The 9,015-nt window shown below is 48.1% G+C and overlaps 1 protein-coding gene across 29 annotated transcripts in view; it reads right to left on the bottom strand.

Annotated features, from left to right (window-relative positions):
• kdm6ba (lysine (K)-specific demethylase 6B, a) overlaps positions 1-9,015 on the bottom strand; it is a 102,563-nt gene that overhangs the window by 49,382 nt on the left and 44,166 nt on the right. For 10 of the 29 annotated variants that reach the window (XR_013124450.1, XR_013124461.1, XR_013124454.1 and 7 more), the window contains one exon: positions 830-904. The exons of 4 other annotated variants lie outside the window; for them this stretch is intronic. The gene's annotated coding sequence lies outside the window, so the exon portion shown is untranslated. Of the gene's footprint in view, positions 1-829; positions 905-1,063; positions 1,167-1,191; positions 1,531-9,015 lie in introns of those variants that run through there. 15 more of the 29 variants (XR_013124449.1, XR_013124460.1, XM_076987401.1 and 12 more) reach the window with 10 other exon arrangements.

The raw sequence follows: 9,015 nt of genomic DNA, 5'->3' as shown, positions 1-9,015 counted from the left end.
AAATCACCGGTCCCCACACGAACAGCCCTCCGACATGACCGTCATATTCAGATTTTTGCTGTGTGCACAATTTCACTTAAGCCCGAGTTTGGAGTGTTTATGGAACACTCCGCGTCCCGCGTGCTCGGAGCGCGAGCTCGTCATTCAGATACATTGGAACGTTCTAAGAAACGAAGCGCGCACCACGCACGAATAAAAACCCACCCGTTCCCTGATCGGGAAGTAGTAGTAGGATGATGCAAATGATGCTTTCGGGCGTTTGCTTTGTGTGCGCGACTCATTCACGTCGTGCGACCGGGCTGGATCGCCTCCGTGCCCACCCCGAACTGAGCCCTGCCTACAGCCCCAGACAAAGGCGAGGATCGCTCCACACAATCGTCCAGTGTGTGTGTGCAGCCCAACCCCCTACCCCGCCCTCACACAGGCACGTGGGATCCGCTCAGTCGCCACAAATGTCGCCCTCCACTCCACCATACATCCGAGCGTTACGTGTCCTCACTTCAGCGTCATTACACGTAACAGATCGTGACGAGTGTCGTAATATACTCATGTAACTGTTACCATAAAAGCAAAAAAATTATTGCGATCACGTAATGTCAGTGTTTCAAAAATGTTGTTCAGACTCTAAGGGGTTAAAACAAAAGCACGAGCTGGTCTTCCGGTTCAACTGTTACTACAACACATTCATTCAAGGACCGTAACACACACCGTGTACGCTGGAGCACCTCAAATATTCAATCTACATCGGCAAGACGACAGTGAACTTGTTCCAGAATCCATCAATCTATCAGAGAAACGGCAAAGACGCATTTCAGAAGAGAGCACTTACCTTAGTAGTAAAACTCGTCCTTAAAGAGCTAATATGTAACGCTCGTCACTCCTGTCCCATAAAACCAGACTCGATCTGTTGAAGAATAACGAAGAGTTCTTAATTTCCACGTAAGCACATTTTAATCTCCACCAAAATGCTTAATTTCACTTAAATGCACGATCACCCAGAAATGACTGAATTGTGAATGATCAAACAAATAAAAACATCCAGACAAGTGCGTGAATGACCGACATGTTAACGTGAAACGAGGCACGAACACAACCCACAGGGAGAAGTCCAACTGAGAAAGTATCGGCTAGGACGTCCAAGCAGGTTCGGGAGGACGACGAGACCGGAGAGTTAAACACTGCAGTTCATACCGGTGAGACACTGGCGTACCGTGTAGCTCGAGTTCACCGCAGCGGAGACCGGATCCTTAAAACGTACCGCTCCGTGCACAATACCAGAGCTTGTCCGGTAAAGCCGGTCGCAATAATCCACGGAAGTCTCCGCTCTTCGGTTCCCCTTCTTAAACTCCACCGCACTGTTCTTTAAACGTGTCTGAACTCAAAGTATGGCGTAAAACACACACACAACAGCGTTTTAATGTTGACGTTTGGTCTGTCTTCGTTATCGAACATAAGAGGTCTGGCTCTCACAAAACCAGGGATCGGATTGCGCTGAGCGACGCTGGGGTTTTAAAGGGACAACTACACACACACACACACACACGCGCGCGCGCGCCAACGCACGCGCCACTGCGCCGTGCCGCCCCTCATGCCAGCTGACGTCCACCGCCCCGGCCGGAATTCCCTGACAGCGCAAACGACTCCAGCCTCGCTACCGGACTACAGACTCCGCCCCCCCCTTTTTTTAAGGTGGACTCGTGACCAGCCTACTCGCGGGTCACCTAGCGTTGCAGTTCCGTTCTCCCAGACTATTTATAACTCGTCCTGGACCCGATAATCACGCTTCATCACCACATATAGAACAGTACTTTGCGTTCCGGAGTTTTATCCTCTAATTCTATGACGTCGAGGCAGCACAGTGTCTTACGTGGCGTCTACAAGTACAAGTTATTTATAAACATAATTAGTAAAACAGCCCAAAATAGCCTGCAAATATTTGGGCTGGGAAAACAATGCAACAATAGGAGTCATTGGAAATTTAATACATCACAGTTTATATAGGTCAAAGTCTAACCTAGAGCATTGATATAACCTACATAACTGCAGTCTAAACCCTCTCTCCCCATGTCTATGACAGTAAGTCTGATGAGACCTGTAAAGGGTTTTAAACAGCAGGCATTGCGCTTGCTGGCATTTGGAGTGGCGCTGCACCCTAGTAATGACAAACAGACGCTGTGGTGTGTGTGTGTGTGTGAGCTCAGAAGTGCACTGCACGTTCCTGAATGTTATATTTAGCTCCGTTACATCAGCGACTACGAGACGACCAGCTGAACCACAGAGTGTGTCACGAGAACTCTTGGGCAGTAACAGAAGGACACCACACACACACACACACACAACGGATGTGAGCGAAGTTGGGCATGGCACCCAACACAGGCAACAGAAGATGCGTTAAGCACAAACCCCATCAATAAATAGATATTTACTGAGCTATGTGTGTATGTGTACATCTTTGTATATATGATTTACTTAATATCCTACTGCTCTTTTTGCCCAGACAGTGACTCCTCCCCTCCCCCTTAGCGTTAGAAGAACAAAAGACCATAAAAGACAAAGGCTGTGGTGTGTGTTTGCATGCGTGTATGCCTATGTTAGGGGTACAGTGAACTGATGGAGCTTGGCATTAGCATACATATGTACAACTTCAACTTTAAAGTGTGTGTGTGTGCATGAATGTCCTATAATCTCCAACTACAGCACAAGTGTAATTTGTGTTAATTCTTCAGACTAGCATAGAGTCTGCTGTAATCTGAAGTTTAATGAGCAGATAGAGAGAAACAGAGAGTAAGAAAGTCAGCGAGAAAGAGAGAGAGAGAGAGAGAGAGAGAGCGTGTTCTTCTGAGACTGTTCTCACACTCTCAAACAGCAGCTAAATATATCAGCATTCCCGTGGGTACATCAGAATCTAGATACCACACACAGGCCCCACAGTGCTTGAGTATAGCACTTTATACAAGACTTGCTTGTATAAAATGAATAAAACTAGTATACCTGCACACAATGCAAAATACTTAAGTACTGATAGTAAAACAGTAAGTTGACTAAGTGTGTGTGTGTGTGGTGGGGGTATGTGTCATTGGTACAACCAGTACTCAGCACTCATCCTCCACTTTGTGGGACACCATGAATCAGCAATGGGGTACACTCCCACACACACACACACACACACACACACACACACACACACACACACACACACACACACACACACAGACGGCAAGTCTGTCAGATTCAGATCTGGCCATGTGGTGTGAAGAGCTCATAGGTGAGAGGAACAGTGTGAGAGTTTAAGATGTGAGTCACAGCTTCCCTACAACAAGACCAGAAAGTATTAGTCAGAATTCTGGTCCCTATTTTTCCAGGACACACACAGACACACACCGTCAGCAGAACACAGTTGCACAGTAGCACACCAAGAGTTTGTGGAGGAAAATAACCCTCAAGGGCAAAAAGCATCTTTTGTGTTTGTATGTACCCCCCATGAAACTGTGTGATGTGTGATTTATCTCTCTCTCTCTCTCACACACACACACACACACACACACACACACGTTATTATGCAAGTAATAATGCACCTTGGCCCATATTTGATTCGACCTTCACCTGGTGTGTGCTGAGCCACCCCACCCCCCACCCCTGCCCCTCTCAGTAAACAACAAAGCCAGACGTTGTTATTTGAAGCCTCATAATGCCGGAATCTGAATACCTAAACCTTCAACACAAAATCTACAAGGATTAAAATGATAATGGAAGATACAGAAGACTTCTTTGAACCACAGATCAGGATCACACATTAGGAAGCGTCACTTCAGATATGAAATAAGCAGCACCTTTCTTCAAATGAACACACACTTCAAACCAAACATTACATGTTTCTGCCAGTCAGTGTAACAGACAGATGTTTCAGGCAGGTGAGGTTGATTTATTAATTTACTGATAGCAGTAAAGTGGAATACTGGTTAGGGCTCTTGACCTATGACTCATGGGTTGAAAGGTCAGCTGCCCTCTGGAGACACAGCTGGTACAACTTTAAAAGGATCTCCAATACTTGCACGGTGACCAGCACATGTGTGCAGGGAACTTCACATTACCACCTTTAAAAAGGGAACATGGTTTTCTTCCCAATACCACCTTAAAAAAGGGAACAATTTTTTCCCCTTCATTCCCAAGTCTGTAGTGCAAGTATTATAATAAAATGCAGACAAGTAAACAGGCATTTACAGCATCTGAAAGTGGAGCACAGAGAGAGAACAAGGCCTCTGTGCTCCGGGGTGTTCTGACATGTCCAAAGAAGAAAAGAGACGAAAAGGGGACCATATTTGACTCCAATCCAAACAAGGGCGCGTATCCTCAAGAGAGAATGCACAATATTTATTGAACACTCTTCAGGGATCAAACCAAACACCAGAACACCATATACACTTAAGCCTGGAACATGACGATAGGGTAAACTGTCCTAAAAATATTGGAACATAATTAATTTACAGTTTACCGTATAGCACAATTCCACTGTTTTTTTTTTGACAAAAGCACAAAATGACAATGTACTGTGTGCAATGGTTGAAGATCTGTCTACATCTAAGCAGATTTTGTGATCATGTCATTAATTCATAAAATGTAATAGTTTCTAAAATGCCCCACTGTGCTAAAGATCATATGTTTAATAGCAACTAACTTCTACATTAAATCTAAACTCAGCAGTCACTCATCACACATCACTAAGGCAGTATCAAGCACTACAATAACACCAACAGCATCACGAAAAATCTGAAATGTCACGGTGAACTCGGATGGAGGCACTAAGCAGAATAGAGCAGAGAATAGAGAAGAAGTCAGTCAGGGTGAGAAGAGTCAGCCAGGTTGAGAAGAGTCAGTCAGGGTGAGAAGAGTCAGTCAGGGTGAGAAGAGTCAGTCAGGGTGAGAAGAGTCAGTCAGGGTGAGAACAGCTGGCATAAAAGGCCCACAGCACTCTCTGCCCCAAAGGTTACAAAGAGGGAGGGTGAGAAAGAGAGGGTGAGAGAGGGGTAGAAAGAGAGAGAGAGGATGGTAGAGGGCAAGAGAGAGCACAAGTGTGTGTGTGTGTGTGTGTGTGTGTGTGTGTGTGTGTTCTTGTGACCAGGCTGCATGTGAGTGTCAGCATTGTGGTGTGGGCCAGCTCTTTCTGTTATTGTCTACTCACCAGCTGGGCCATCATATGTGAGTGCACACCCACACACACACCCACACACACTCACACCGGCAGGCACACACGCTTTGTGTCTGTTCTCCCTGTCCTCTGCTAATCTGACACCTCAGTTTTATATAGTGTAAGAAAGAAAACCCCTGACTGAGAACAAAGACCATCACACACACACACACACACACACACACACACACACACACACACACACACACACACCCCTACAGTAGTGCACGAAATACACTAATGCCCACACATCAGACTTAAAACCAACCGAAAGAGAAAAAGAGAATGAAGTTGAACACAATGCTCAAGTGAACACATTTCTCAAAGCCAAACACACCAGTGTCACTCGGTGTGCTGCTTAGTGTGCTTAACTAGGTCAACATCTCCTGCCCATTAGATCCATTTGTATTTAACCTCAATATGCAAACGCAATGTTCATTACAGATGTATACGATTATATATACCCAAGTACATATTCACCACTACTGTACACGATCTGATATCTACAAAATGTAGACAGCTTGTCACATATGTCAAAGAATGAAAGCTGGGTTATGAGTATCCTGACTAACCATATTGTACGCTTGGACCAAGATTACTGTACCTTACTAACCACACAAGGTTATTATTCAACTGCCCTACTGACCTCTTGTACACTTAGCCAAACCCTGTAACTGCCTCCACACACACACACACACACACACACACACACACACACACACACACACACACACACACACACACACACACACACACACACACACACACACACACACACACACACACACACCTTACCTTTCAAACACATGCAGTAGGCCTATCAAACCCTGCTGACTACACAACTCCATTGTGCAACGTGGACCTCACACATATTTAGAAGTGCTTGTACAAAAGTTAACAGTCCATTGGTCCATAAACTGCACTTTGACCAGAAGACTGAGCACGGCGGACACTCCGTGCTAAGAAGCACTTAAGGTGAAATGTTTCTTTTGGTAATCAGGCGACCATGTGCAATAGTTATATTATGTTTCTCAAGGATGTGGAGTATCAACTTACCCAAATCGTGCACGAGTTGAATTGATGCCGAGAGATGCGTGTATTGCATGAATAGAGGTGCCGTGCTTAAGCTGTTTGGGTGCTTAGTCAGTAGGTGACTCACAGGAGCTGTTCATGTCAGGACAGCAGTCTGTGTTCTCTTGGTTGTACAGACATAGACCCCCCCCCCCACACACACACATACCACAGAATACCTGCAAATCTCTGGACTTTGTAGGAAGGAAAACTAAACCTTTTAGATTCATGAAACATGAATATCAATACAGTATATCATCCCATGTCACAATGTGGTATATGGAAGCTGGGTGTGTGCATGTCTTCATGTTTCATATCTTTTGATGGCACATCAGTTTATCACCTACCCATGTCTGACTATGATCCTGATCGCTGTGTGTGTGTGTGTGTGTGTGTGAGAGTGTGTGTGTGTGTGTATGTGTGTGTATATATGTGTGTGTGTGTATGTGTGTGTGTGTGTAGGATGTAGAAAGCCAGAGTGAGTGGGGAGGGTGAGACTGTGGTTGCGTTTTGGTCTGTGAACTTCTGCCACATGTCTCATGAAAAGGTCACGGTCAGCCAGGTTTGGTTTATGAAGAACACACATGCACCCACACACACACACACACACACACACACACACACACACACACACACACACACACACACACACACACACACACACACACACACACACAGATAGATAAAATCTTAACAAAAGGCTACACAGGAAATGTAACATTTAGGCTTTCTGTATGTGTGTGTATGTGTGTATGTATGTGTGTCTGAACATGCTCAGACTCACATGAATATTTAAAGACAAGCTGAACATTTGTCAATCATTTATAAGGGTGTGTTTCCTCACTGTTGCACACACACTCACACTACAGACCACATTACAGCAGGTTGTTATGAGACCACAAGCAGACATCATTCTGTAACAAAAGTTGTATACACACACACACACACACACACACACACACACACACACACACACACGGCCCTAGGCACTTGGTCTTACTAGTATAAGCAGTCCTGAGTGTGAAGTGGTGGTTGTTCAGGCTCACTCACTGACCAACACTGAGGCAGAGTGCAGGACAGCGTCCATGAGACCCCCCATCACCACCCCAATCACCACCACCACCCCCATCACCCTCATCACCACCACCACCACCCCATCACCACCCCCATCACCATCACCACCCCCATCACCACCACCACCCCCATCACCATCACCACCCCCCACCACCCCCACCCCCATCACCACCACCACCACCCCCATCACCACCACCACCCCCATCACCACCACCACCCCCATCACCATCATCACCACCACCACCCCCATCACCACCCCCATCACCACCCCCACCACCACCCCATCACCACCACCCCCATCACCACCACCACCCCCATCACCACCCCCACCCCCATCACCACCACCACCCCCATCACCACCACCACCACCCCAATCACCACCACCACCACCCCCATCACCACCACCACCCCCATCACCACCACCACCACCCCAATCACCATCACCACCCCCATCACCACCACCACCCCCACCACCATCACCCCCATCACCACCCCCACCACCACCACCACCACCACCCCCACCACCACCCCCATCACCACCACCCCCATCACCACCACCACCCCCATCACCACCCCCACCCCCATCACCACCACCACCACCCCCATCACCACCACCACCCCCATCACCACCACCACCACCCCCATCACCCCCATCACCACCACCACCACCCCCATCACCCCCATCACCACCCCCATCACCCCCATCACCACCACCACCCCCACCATCACCCCCATCACCACCACCACCCCCATCACCACCACCACCCCCATCACCACCACCCCCATCACCACCACCACCCCCATCACCACCACCCCCATCACCACCCCCCACCATCACCCCCACCACCCCCATCACCACCACCACCACCCCCATCACCACCACCACCACCATCACCCCCATCACCACCACCACCCCCATCACCATCACCACCCCCACCATCACCACCCCCATCACCACCACCACCCCCATCACCACCCCCATCACCACCACCACCCCCACCACCACCTCCATCACCACCACCATCACCCCCATCACCACCACCACCCCAATCACCACCCCCATCACCACCACCACTACCCCCATCACCATCACCACCCCCATCACCACCCCCATCACCACCCCCACCCTCACCACCACCACCACCACCCCCACCACTACCACCCCCATCACCACCAAGAAGACAGGTAACACTGAGGCTATAAGCCCGTCCTGCTGCTCTGACTGGGTCTGGGACTGAAACATTTCCTGGACACAGAGTGTCTGCTATTTTAAGAGTGGCTTCATTCTGAGGCACATTTTCACCAGTCAAACCACACATACACATGAGAGAGAGAGAGAGAGAGAGAGAGAGAGACAAAGAGAGACGAGTCAGGTGTCATTGTAATGGAGGTCAGGAGAGACTGGCCTACATCCTGAACTCAGGGGCTTTGTTACGGATGCTGGTTGTTTCAGTGCTGAAGGACTAAAGGACCATCAACTACCATTAACAACACTGTGTGCATGATTGGAGCTGCTTTCATTGTCCAAATATGTGCCTCACCTTCAAAACACATACACACCTGCACGTAGACGCATGCACGCACACACAGGCCCTTGTGTATACACACAAGCGCGTGCACACACACACACACACACACACACACACACACACACACACACACGCGCGCGCTCTTTGTTTAAATTT

The sequence above is a fragment of the Brachyhypopomus gauderio genome, unplaced genomic scaffold (genome assembly GCF_052324685.1).
Source record: "Brachyhypopomus gauderio isolate BG-103 unplaced genomic scaffold, BGAUD_0.2 sc52, whole genome shotgun sequence".
Classification (NCBI taxonomy): Eukaryota; Metazoa; Chordata; class Actinopteri; order Gymnotiformes; family Hypopomidae; genus Brachyhypopomus; species Brachyhypopomus gauderio.
The sequence above is the reverse complement of the archived record's forward strand: the minus strand, read 5'-3'. Positions and strand labels throughout refer to the sequence as shown.